General features: G+C 55.3%; 1 pseudogene; it reads left to right on the plus strand.

Annotated features, from left to right (window-relative positions):
* Positions 1-368: 368 nt before the first annotated feature.
* On the plus strand, positions 369-13,311 carry LOC149979097 (uncharacterized; annotated as a pseudogene).

Genomic DNA, 13,311 nt, shown 5'->3' on the forward strand with positions numbered 1-13,311 from the left:
TTCATCAGTTATTCTGCGCTCTGCTACACTCAGGCAAGAGTGCTCTGAAATTGAAGTAGATCGCCAGAGTGAATTTACCAACCATAAGTGTGCAGCAAGTTTGAAGGGTAATGCATTTTTTTTGTTTATTATACCATTGATGATATCACTTCTTTGTTTACTTTCGCCAATGAATGACACATTTGTTACAAGATGAAACCAAAATATTCTCAGCCAAAGGTGAAAAAAGGTAGCTACGTTTGAGTACACGCCTCAAGTTCAGCACATCGTGTTTACTAACAGCTTGCTAGCAACACATTGCTGTCCACCAAATTGGATGGTAGTTATCAATCAATCTCGTGTGGCTAGCTAAATTCATGTTACCTGAAATGCGCCACTGTAGACTTTGTCCAATAAAACAACCCATCCCCAACCTGACTGATAAGAGTGGTTCAAACATCCAGAGGCCCCACTCCGTTTAATCTCAGTGAGGCCAGACTTAGAGAAGCTCACCAGGCAGAGAACCCTCCCTGGTGGTCAGCTGGTTAGGCCAGTGACTCAGACCAGGGCCCACCAAGCAACCCCCCCTCTGGAGACCAGAGCCCCCTTGACGTTTTCCTCTCACAGATCCCTTGTTAAGGTGCATGCTGCTGGAGGTGAGGACAGGGGAGGGAGAGGAGATGGTGGCTCCCTATCCCGTTCTCAGGGATCTTTGAGCCTCTGTTCTGATGCACCACCCCTGCTTTCCTCATCCGCCGCTATCAGAATAGTTTGAAATGGTACCAGGCCGTGCGCAATGAGAAGACCAAACATCATAAGAAGAAGCTTGAGCAGCTTTGTGATAAAGTAATCCCTATGCTCAGTATTTGCTCAATCCATCCATTAAAGGCCTTTTTTTTTGGCACCCCAGTACACACACTGTTATTCACCTCAAAAGCCCCTTGTACCCCGACAACATGGGACTTTTCGAAGGGAGTCAATGCTCCACACCAGGAGCGACATCTCAGGAAATAGGACTACATGTTGTGGGCTGGAGAGCTGTCCACCAGCAGCTAAAGGGACAGTAACTGTGCCAACCCTAAAGACTCTGTAACCATCCCTAAAGCTAGATGTCAAGTAGCTAGATGTCACACTCCATGCACAGACATGTTCAATATTATAGAGGATACAGCGAAGCTAATTCTGATATGATAAGGAGCAGTGAAATGAAGACTTCAACACCAAAGAAAATAACTGAGAAATGTTCTCCTGCCATAGCTAAGACTTCCGTATCATCACATGCCAGTCCCACTCTGAAAGAATCTTAAGATTCCACCAGCTGACCCACGACTACAGAAACCAATGAAACCACCAGCCTCACCCGATGTTGCGTCAACTGAGCTAGACCTTGGGACACCCATCCCAGGCAGTAAGCCAACACTCACCTTCATTTTTTTCTACACTAATGATATACCACAGACCAAGAGATGTCCAGGTAAAAGTCCTAAATCCTCTCAAAAATGTTGTTTTCTTGCCTCACATCATTATTGGAAACGGAATATTGATAACATTTTTGTTCTATGGAGGGGTGATGCAAAACAGCTCCAGGCGTTCCATGCTTTTCTTAACTCCTGTTCTGAGCATCTGAGATTTACTATGCAATCTGACACACGACAAATCAGTTTCCTTGATCTTCTGATCTTGTGTGAAGATAATGTTCTATACACTGATCTTTACAGGAAGCCTACTGATCGTAACAGCTTGTTGAGGGCTGATAGTTGTCACCCACTTCCCTTGAAAAATAGTTTGCACTACAGCCAATTCTGTCGAATCAAAAGAATTTGCAAAAAGCAATCAGGTTGACAGAAATATGGCTGAGATGCAAAAAAAGTTCAAGGAGAGGGGCTACAAGAATGATCAGATTAATATTGCCATTGAGAAAATTCAAAACAAAACGAGACATGACCTTTTTCAAGGTCAGTCTCGCAAAAATACTTATTCTTGCGTTCTAACTACCCGCTATTCAAAGTGCTCTGAACAAATTAAGGGAATTGTTCAAACATTGGCACATCCTAAAATCCGATGATAGTCTCGGTAATGTGTTTTCGGACCTTCCCTTGGTCGTATTCTCGCGGGGCAGAAATCTCAGAGACCAATTGGTAAACTCTGATTTACCACCCCAAGATATTCCTGAACAATGTCTATTTGCGCCACTACTGGATGGAAATTACAAATGTAATGGTTGTGCTCAATGCAATGGCACTTATAAATGTAGATCCTTCAAACACCCACAAACAGGGAAATCGATCCCAATCAAATGTGTTATTACGTGCTCCACTAAGGCAGTTATTTATCTTATAACTTGTCCTTGTGGTAAAAATTATATAGGTAAAACAAAGCGCAAATTAAAAGTACGTATCTCAGAGCATCGTAGCACCATTAGGTGTAAAAACTTTACTTATCCAGTTGCGGCCCACTTCTTGGAGACAGGCCACTCGATTTCGTCCCTACGTTATATCGGCATCGAACATGTCACCCTCCCTAGGAGAGAGGGTGACCTCGACAATTTATTGTTAAAACAAGAGGCTGCCTGGATCTTTAATTTAAAGACCCTTGCGCCCTTTGGTCTCAACGTAGACTTTGATCTGAAGCCATTCTTGTGATTGTGACTTTGCCATTGTAATTGTTTGTAAGCTCATGTAGTCAAATTAATCTATGATCGTATGCTATCCATTTGTATGACATTTTAATATTTGATTATTAACCAATGATATTAGGCCACTCTTGGTCACGATTCCAGACACCTGTGTCTTTTGACATTATATAAACGAGTCATCCCGCAGTGTTTGTGATTATACCCTGATGAAGACAGCTTGGCTGTCGAAACGTTGGTAATTCAATTTTTGCATCTGAGCTCCTAGATTGTGCGGCTCTCTTCTATTTTCAAAAAGTCCGAAACTGCCATGTAAGTCATCTCCTCAGTCAACTACAGATCGTCAGGAACACAAGTCTCCTCAAGATAAGAAAAGTCCTAAAACCAAGACCTCTGATTCACCTAAATTAACACCTGCACAATCTTCAGAGAAGCAGACAGACAAAACTGAGTGTCATTTCAATACATCACCTCAGAGTGTTGTCAGTAGGAAGGCAGGCTCTGTAGCGTCACAACATGCTCTGTCCACCAAAAATACCAAATCCGAGTGCTGGAGGGAGACGGTTGTTACGCACGCCTCTATGAAGAGGGAACACAACACCCTGCTACAACTCAATTCTCCGTGAAGTGAAAGAGGTATGGGACTGTAAATCAAAATCAGTAGGTTTTGGAAAAAAAAAAAAAAAAACTGTAGATGCGAGTAAGGATGACAAAGGCAGAAAGAGTGGTACCGTTTACAAGGAATTTATTCCGTCACACGGTAATATGGGGGAAAGGGGCTGGACGGAACCAAAGCACAGAAAGTAAATATCAAAGCCCTCTCTGCTACCTTACCTGCCTACCCACTACTTACCTAATTTAGCACCACCTGGTGTCCTAACCAAAATACCGGGGGAGTTCCGCCCAGGTCTTACCTAGTGTGCCTAGACAGTGAATACACTATGGGTATATGTATGCCCGCGGGCCTCTTGCCTAAACACTCCCTAGGTGCCTTCCCCTTCCCCCCTGGGAACAAATGAGACAGAATATTAAACAATTTCACAAAAACTAAGAAACAAAAGGACATCAAATAAGCTCTCTGATAATGCAACAAATTAACACAGTACAATGGAGCCTCTCCTGTCCCCCTGCTGTTTCTGAGAGCCTGTATCACTCTCAGAAACAACAAACATAATATGACCATCAGCCTCCTCTCTCAGCCTCCTCTCTCAGCCATGATCTCTCAGCCATGATCTCTCAGCCATGATCTCTCAGCCATGATCTCTCAGCCATGATCTCTCAGCCATGATCTCTCAGCCATGATCTTTCTGCAATGACCTCCCAGCAATGATCTCTCTACTGAACAACAGAATACTGGCTTTTATAACTGGAGAAGGAGTCTAATGGGATACAGCTGTAACTTGACGAGGGGGCGGGGTCAGCTCCAATTAGTTGTGGAGTCGACCCATCAGCTGCTTGGGGAGAATTCAGGAAGCCGTCTCCTGAAACACACAAGCTCCAACACAGAAACTGGGGAACTTAACTCTTGTTGGTTGACAGTTGTTTTCCTCCCAGTGACATTTGTCTTAATACTTAAGGTTCTACAATCACAGCTTGTGAGCCAAAGTCAAAGGAGGACAGTGGGAGGAAAGAGAGACCTTCCCTTCCTAGCATTAGAGACATGAAAGAGACAAGTATAGCCCTTTTACAGCCTGTAGTAGCTAAACTCTCCAGCGGATTGTCTAGGGCTCCGACTGACACACAGAGGCTGTTCAAGACCCCCTTCCCCAATAACCCCTCACCCAAGATTCAGAGTAGAGGTCTTCACGGATCTACCCAGGATCAGAGGATCCAAGAGCCGATCCAGGATCAGAGCTCGTCTATGCGGCCCACCTCCAGCACAACCAACAAGCCAGAAAGGAGACCTGCAGCCCCAATCCTGTTCAGAGCAAAAAAATGGTTTCTAGACACCGGACAAACCCAGGCCAAATAGCTACCCCCCTCAAAAAAATATCCCTGAATTATAGAGGTACTGGTACTCCTTTCCGGGGAAGTGAGGGGAATTTAACAACTAACCCATACCTCTAGGGGCCTGGCAACCTCCCATGACTGTCCATCTCAGAGTAAAGCCTCATATTCTGCCACACTACCACAGGGGGGAAAGAAAGAGAGAGAGAGAGGTGTCCACCCTCACACAGAAGGCTTTAGAAAGAAAACAAGACTGCTAGAGGACAGGAGGACTTTAGTTCTAAAGTCAAAATACAATGCACCAACTCAAAAACCCTCTAACTCGCACAAGGGTTGGACAAATGTACCCAAGCTATGATGAAAATTACAGGCCTCTCTCATCTTTTTAAGTGGGAGAACTTGCACAATTGGTGGCTGACTAAATACTTTTTTTGTCCCACTGTATGTCCTCTGTTCACTCCATACTGTAGCTAAAGTACCAGGAGAGAAGACAGGCTTTCAGAATATCAGATCCCCCCCCTCCCCCACAGCAGGTACCTCAGGAGCCAGTGTCCTCTCTCCTGTCCCCCTGCTACAGACCTGGCCCCAGTAGTCCAGAGCCCATGGCACTCAATGACATGGATAAGCTATCTGCTTGGTGTGCCACCCACCTCCACCCTTGGCCTCTGCCCTTCACCTGAAGACCCTGGTACATCCTCAACCCCTGGCCTCTGCCCTTCACCTGAATACCCTGGTATATCCTCCACCCCTGGCCTCTGCCCTTCACCTGAAGACCCTGGTACATCCTCAACCCCTGGCCTCTGCCCTTCACCTGAAGACCCTGGTGCACCCTCCACCCTTCACCTGAGACCCTGGTACATCCTCAACCCCTGGCCTCTGCCCTTCACCTGAGACCCTGGTATATCCTCCACCCCTGGCCTCTGCCCTTCACCTGAGACCCTGGTACATCCTCAACCCCTGGCCTCTGCCCTTCACCTGAAGACCTTGGTATATCCTCCAGCCCTGGCCTCTGCCCTTCACCTGAAGACCCTGGTATATCCTCCACCCCTGGCCTCTGCCCTTCACCTGAAGACCCTGGTACATCCTCCACCCCTGGCCTCTGCCCTTCACCTGAAGACCCCGGTACATCCTCCACCCCTGGCCTCTGCCCTTCACCTGAAGACCCCGGTACATCCTCCACCCCTGGCCTCTGCCCTTCACCTGAAGACCCCGATACATCCTCCACCCCTGGCCTCTGCCCTTCACCTGAATACCCTGGTATATCCTCCACCCCTGGCCTCTGCCCTTCACCTGAAGACCCTGGTATATCCTCCACCCCTGGCCTCTGTCCTTCACCTGAAGACCCTGGTACATCCTCCACCCCTGGCCTCTGCCCTTCACCTGAAGACCCCGGTACATCCTCCACCCCTGGCCTCTGCCCTTCACCTGAAGACCCTGGTATATCCTCCACCCCTGGCCTCTGTCCTTCACCTGAAGACCCTGGTACATCCTCCACCCCTGGCCTCTGCCCTTCACCTGAAGACCCCGGTACATCCTCCACCCCTGGCCTCTGTCCTTCACCTGAAGACCCCGGTACATCCTCCACCCCTGGCCTCTGCTCTTCACCTGAAGACCCCGGTACATCCTCCACCCCTGGCCTCTGCCCTTCACCTGAAGACCCCGGTACATCCTCCACCCCTGGCCTCTGCCCTTCACCTGAAGACCCCGGTACATCCTCCACCCCTGGCCTCTGCCCTTCACCTGAAGACCCCGGTACATCCTCCACCCCTGGCCTCTGCCCTTCACCTGAAGACCCCGGTACATCCTCCACCCCTGGCCTCTGCCCTTCACCTGAAGACCCTGGTACATCCTCCACCCCTGGCCTCTGCCCTTCACCTGAAGACCCCGATACATCCTCCACCCCTGGCCTCTGCCCTTCACCTGAATACCCTGGTATATCCTCCACCCCTGGCCTCTGCCCTTCACCTGAAGACCCTGGTATATCCTCCACCCCTGGCCTCTGTCCTTCACCTGAAGACCCTGGTATATCCTCCACCCCTGGCCTCTGCCCTTCACCTGAAGACCCTGGTATATCCTCCACCCCTGGCCTCTGTCCTTCACCTGAAGACCCTGGTACATCCTCCACTCCTGGCCTCTGCCCTTCACCTGAAGACCCCGGTACATCCTCCACCCCTGGCCTCTGCCCTTCACCTGAAGACCCCGGTACATCCTCCACCCCTGGCCTCTGCCCTTCACCTGAAGACCCCGGTACATCATCCACCCCTGGCCTCTGCCCTTCACCTGAAGACCCCGGTACATCATCCACCCCTGGCCTCTGCCCTTCACCTGAAGACCCCGGTACATCCTCCACCCCTGGCCTCTGCCCTTCACCTGAAGACCCCGGTACATCCTCCACCCCTGGCCTCTGCCCTTCACCTGAAGACCCCGGTACATCCTCCACCCCTGGCCTCTGCCCTTCACCTGAAGACCCCGGTACATCCTCCACCCCTGGCCTCTGCCCTTCACCTGAAGACCCCGGTACATCCTCCACCCCTGGCCTCTGCCCTTCACCTGAAGACCCCGGTACATCCTCCACCCCTGGCCTCTGCCCTTCACCTGAAGACCCTGGTATATCCTCCACCCCTGGCCTCTGCTCTTCACCTGAAGACCCCGGTACATCCTCCACCCCTGGCCTCTGCCCTTCACCTGAAGACCCCGGTACATCCTCCACCCCTGGCCTCTGCCCTTCACCTGAAGACCCCGGTACATCCTCCACCCCTGGCCTCTGCCCTTCACCTGAAGACCCCGGTACATCCTCCACCCCTGGCCTCTGCCCTTCACCTGAAGACCCTGGTACATCCTCCACCCCTGGCCTCTGCCCTTCACCTGAAGACCCCGATACATCCTCCACCCCTGGCCTCTGCCCTTCACCTGAATACCCTGGTATATCCTCCACCCCTGGCCTCTGCCCTTCACCTGAAGACCCTGGTATATCCTCCACCCCTGGCCTCTGTCCTTCACCTGAAGACCCTGGTATATCCTCCACCCCTGGCCTCTGCCCTTCACCTGAAGACCCTGGTATATCCTCCACCCCTGGCCTCTGTCCTTCACCTGAAGACCCTGGTACATCCTCCACTCCTGGCCTCTGCCCTTCACCTGAAGACCCTGGTATATCCTCCACCCCTGGCCTCTACCCTTCACCTGAAGACCCTGGTATATCCTCCACCCCTGGCCTCTGTCCTTCACCTGAAGACCCTGGTACATCCTCCACTCCTGGCCTCTGCCCTTCACCTGAAGACCCCGGTACATCCTCCACCCCTGGCCTCTGCCCTTCACCTGAAGACCCTGGTACATCCTCCACCCCTGGCCTCTGCTCTTCACCTGAAGACCCCGGTACATCCTCCACCCCTGGCCTCTGCCCTTCACCTGAAGACCCCGGTACATCCTCCACCCCTGGCCTCTGCCCTTCACCTGAAGACCCCGGTACATCCTCCACCCCTGGCCTCTGTCCTTCACCTGAAGACCCCGGTACATCATCCACCCCTGGCCTCTGCCCTTCACCTGAAGACCCCGGTACATCCTCCACCCCTGGCCTCTGCCCTTCACCTGAAGACCCCGGTACATCCTCCACCCCTGGCCTCTGCCCTTCACCTGAAGACCCCGGTACATCCTCCACCCCTGGCCTCTGCCCTTCACCTGAAGACCCCGGTACATCCTCCACCCCTGGCCTCTGCCCTTCACCTGAAGACCCTGGTACATCCTCCACCCCTGGCCTCTGCCCTTCACCTGAAGACCCGATACATCCTCCAGCCCTGGCCTCTGCCCTTCACCTGAATACCCTGGTATATCCTCCACCCCTGGCCTCTGCCCTTCACCTGAAGACCCTGGTATATCCTCCACCCCTGGCCTCTGTCCTTCACCTGAAGACCCTGGTATATCCTCCACCCCTGGCCTCTGCCCTTCACCTGAAGACCCTGGTATATCCTCCACCCCTGGCCTCTGTCCTTCACCAGAAGACCCTGGTACATCCTCCACTCCTGGCCTCTGCCCTTCACCTGAAGACCCCGGTACATCCTCCACCCCTGGCCTCTGCCCTTCACCTGAAGACCCCGGTACATCCTCCACCCCTGGCCTCTGCCCTTCACCTGAAGACCCCGGTACATCCTCATCTCCTGGCCTCTGCCCTTCACCTGAAGACCCCGGTACATCCTCCACCCCTGGCCTCTGCCCTTCACCTGAAGACCCCGGTACATCCTCCACCCCTGGCCTCTGCCCTTCACCTGAAGACCCCGGTACATCCTCCACCCCTGGCCTCTGCCCTTCACCTGAAGACCCTGGTACATCCTCCACCCCTGGCCTCTGCCCTTCACCTGAAGACCCCGGTACATCCTCCACCCCTGGCCTCTGCCCTTCACCTGAGGACCCCGGTACATCCTCCACCCCTGGCCTCTGTCCTTCACCTGAAGACCCCGGTACATCCTCCACCCCTGGCCTCTGCCCTTCACCTGAAGACCCCGGTACATCCTCCACCCCTGGCCTCTGCCCTTCACCTGAAGACCCCGGTACATCCTCCACCCCTGGCCTCTGCCCTTCACCTGAAGACCCTGGTGCACCTTCCACCCCTGGCCTCTGCCCTTCACCTGAGACCCTGGTACATCCTCAACCCCTGGCCTCTGCCCTTCACCTGAAGACCCTGGTGCACCCTCCACCCCTGGACTCTGCCCTTCACCTGAAGACCCCGGTACATCCTCCACCCCTGGCCTCTGCCCTTCACCTGAAGACCCCGGTACATCCTCCACCCCTGGCCTCTGCCCTTCACCTGAAGACCCCGGTACATCCTCCACCCCTGGCCTCTGCCCTTCACCTGAAGACCCCGGTACATCCTCCACCCCTGGCCTCTGCCCTTCACCTGAAGACCCCGGTACATCCTCCACCCCTGGCCTCTGTCCTTCACCTGAAGACCCCGGTACATCCTCCACCCCTGGCCTCTGCCCTTCACCTGAAGACCCCGGTACATCCTCCACCCCTGGCCTCTGCCCTTCACCTGAAGACCCTGGTGCACCTTCCACCCCTGGCCTCTGCCCTTCACCTGAAGACCCCGGTACATCCTCCACCCCTGGCCTCTGCCCTTCACCTGAAGACCCTGGTATATCCTCCACCCCTGGCCTCTGTCCTTCACCTGAAGACCCTGGTACATCCTCCACTCCTGGCCTCTGCCCTTCACCTGAAGACCCCGGTACATCCTCCACCCCTGGCCTCTGCCCTTCACCTGAAGACCCCGGTACATCCTCCACCCCTGGCCTCTGCCCTTCACCTGAAGACCCCGGTACATCCTCATCTCCTGGCCTCTGCCCTTCACCTGAAGACCCCGGTACATCCTCCACCCCTGGCCTCTGCCCTTCACCTGAAGACCCCGGTACATCCTCCACCCCTGGCCTCTGCCCTTCACCTGAAGACCCCGGTACATCCTCCACCCCTGGCCTCTGCCCTTCACCTGAAGACCCCGGTACATCCTCCACCCCTGGCCTCTGCCCTTCACCTGAAGACCCTGGTACATCCTCCACCCCTGGCCTCTGCCCTTCACCTGAAGACCCCGGTACATCCTCCACCCCTGGCCTCTGCCCTTCACCTGAAGACCCCGGTACATCCTCCACCCCTGGCCTCTGTCCTTCACCTGAAGACCCCGGTACATCCTCCACCCCTGGCCTCTGCCCTTCACCTGAAGACCCTGGTGCACCTTCCACCCCTGGCCTCTGCCCTTCACCTGAGACCCTGGTACATCCTCAACCCCTGGCCTCTGCCCTTCACCTGAAGACCCTGGTGCACCCTCCACCCCTGGACTCTGCCCTTCACCTGAAGACCCCGGTACATCCTCCACCCCTGGCCTCTGCCCTTCACCTGAAGACCCCGGTACATCCTCCACCCCTGGCCTCTGCCCTTCACCTGAAGACCCCGGTACATCCTCCACCCCTGGCCTCTGCCCTTCACCTGAAGACCCTGGTACATCCTCCACCCCTGGCCTCTGCCCTTCACCTGAAGACCCCGGTACATCCTCCACCCCTGGCCTCTGCCCTTCACCTGAAGACCCCGGTACATCCTCCACCCCTGGCCTCTGCCCTTCACCTGAAGACCCTGGTATATCCTTCACCCCTGGCCTCTGTCCTTCACCTGAAGACCCTGGTACATCCTCCACCCCTGGCCTCTGCTCTTCACCTGAAGACCCCGGTACATCCTCCACCCCTGGCCTCTGCCCTTCACCTGAAGACCCCGGTACATCCTCCACCCCTGGCCTCTGCCCTTCACCTGAAGACCCCGGTACATCCTCCACCCCTGGCCTCTGTCCTTCACCTGAAGACCCCGGTACATCATCCACCCCTGGCCTCTGCCCTTCACCTGAAGACCCCGGTACATCCTCCACCCCTGGCCTCTGCCCTTCACCTGAAGACCCCGGTACATCCTCCACCCCTGGCCTCTGCCCTTCACCTGAAGACCCCGGTACATCCTCCACCCCTGGCCTCTGCCCTTCACCTGAAGACCCCGGTACATCCTCCACCCCTGGCCTCTGCCCTTCACCTGAAGACCCTGGTACATCCTCCACCCCTGGCCTCTGCCCTTCACCTGAAGACCCCAATACATCCTCCACCCCTGGCCTCTGCCCTTCACCTGAATACCCTGGTATATCCTCCACCCCTGGCCTCTGCCCTTCACCTGAAGACCCTGGTATATCCTCCACCCCTGGCCTCTGTCCTTCACCTGAAGACCCTGGTATATCCTCCACCCCTGGCCTCTGCCCTTCACCTGAAGACCCTGGTATATCCTCCACCCCTGGCCTCTGTCCTTCACCTGAAGACCCTGGTACATCCTCCACTCCTGGCCTCTGCCCTTCACCTGAAGACCCCGGTACATCCTCCACCCCTGGCCTCTGCCCTTCACCTGAAGACCCCGGTACATCCTCCACCCCTGGCCTCTGCCCTTCACCTGAAGACCCCGGTACATCCTCATCTCCTGGCCTCTGTCCTTCACCTGAAGACCCCGGTACATCCTCCACCCCTGGCCTCTGCCCTTCACCTGAAGACCCCGGTACATCCTCCACCCCTGGCCTCTGCCCTTCACCTGAAGACCCCGGTACATCCTCCACCCCTGGCCTCTGCCCTTCACCTGAAGACCCCGGTACATCCTCCACCCCTGGCCTCTGCCCTTCACCTGAAGACCCTGGTACATCCTCCACCCCTGGCCTCTGCCCTTCACCTGAAGACCCCGATACATCCTCCACCCCTGGCCTCTGCCCTTCACCTGAATACCCTGGTATATCCTCCACCCCTGGCCTCTGCCCTTCACCTGAAGACCCTGGTATATCCTCCACCCCTGGCCTCTGTCCTTCACCTGAAGACCCTGGTATATCCTCCACCCCTGGCCTCTGCCCTTCACCTGAAGACCCTGGTATATCCTCCACCCCTGGCCTCTGTCCTTCACCTGAAGACCCTGGTACATCCTCCACTCCTGGCCTCTGCCCTTCACCTGAAGACCCCGGTACATCCTCCACCCCTGGCCTCTGCCCTTCACCTGAAGACCCCGGTACATCCTCCACCCCTGGCCTCTGCCCTTCACCTGAAGACCCCGGTACATCCTCATCTCCTGGCCTCTGCCCTTCACCTGAAGACCCCGGTACATCCTCCACCCCTGGCCTCTGCCCTTCACCTGAAGACCCCGGTACATCCTCCACCCCTGGCCTCTGCCCTTCACCTGAAGACCCCGGTACATCCTCCACCCCTGGCCTCTGCCCTTCACCTGAAGACCCCGGTACATCCTCCACCCCTGGCCTCTGCCCTTCACCTGAAGACCCTGGTACATCCTCCACCCCTGGCCTCTGCCCTTCACCTGAAGACCCCGATACATCCTCCACCCCTGGCCTCTGCCCTTCACCTGAAGACCCCGGTACATCCTCCACCCCTGGCCTCTGCCCTTCACCTGAAGACCCCGGTACATCCTCATCTCCTGGCCTCTGCCCTTCACCTGAAGACCCCGGTACATCCTCCACCCCTGGCCTCTGCCCTTCACCTGAAGACCCCGGTACATCCTCCACCCCTGGCCTCTGCCCTTCACCTGAAGACCCCGGTACATCCTCCACCCCTGGCCTCTGCCCTTCACCTGAAGACCCCGGTACATCCTCCACCCCTGGCCTCTGCCCTTCACCTGAAGACCCTGGTACATCCTCCACCCCTGGCCTCTGCCCTTCACCTGAAGACCCCGATACATCCTCCACCCCTGGCCTCTGCCCTTCACCTGAATACCCTGGTATATCCTCCACCCCTGGCCTCTGCCCTTCACCTGAAGACCCTGGTATATCCTCCACCCCTGGCCTCTGTCCTTCACCTGAAGACCCTGGTATATCCTCCACCCCTGGCCTCTGCCCTTCACCTGAAGACCCTGGTATATCCTCCACCCCTGGCCTCTGTCCTTCACCTGAAGACCCTGGTACATCCTCCACCCCTGGCCTCTGCCCTTCACCTGAAGACCCCGGTACATCCTCCACCCCTGGCCTCTGCCCTTCACCTGAAGACCCCGGTACATCCTCCACCCCTGGCCTCTGCCCTTCACCTGAAGACCCCGGTACATCCTCATCTCCTGGCCTCTGCCCTTCACCTGAAGACCCTGGTATATCCCCCACCACTGACTCATCTTTTCATTTGGACCCTGGCCAGCCCCCATGGACTGAAGAACTACGACTCCTCCGGCAAAGACTCAGTAGGCCTAGCCAAGGGTTCAACCCTTAG

This window comes from Oncorhynchus mykiss, chromosome 12 (assembly GCF_057628025.1).
Source record: "Oncorhynchus mykiss isolate SJ-2025 chromosome 12, ASM5762802v1, whole genome shotgun sequence".
In the NCBI taxonomy this organism is placed as follows: domain Eukaryota; kingdom Metazoa; phylum Chordata; class Actinopteri; order Salmoniformes; family Salmonidae; genus Oncorhynchus; species Oncorhynchus mykiss.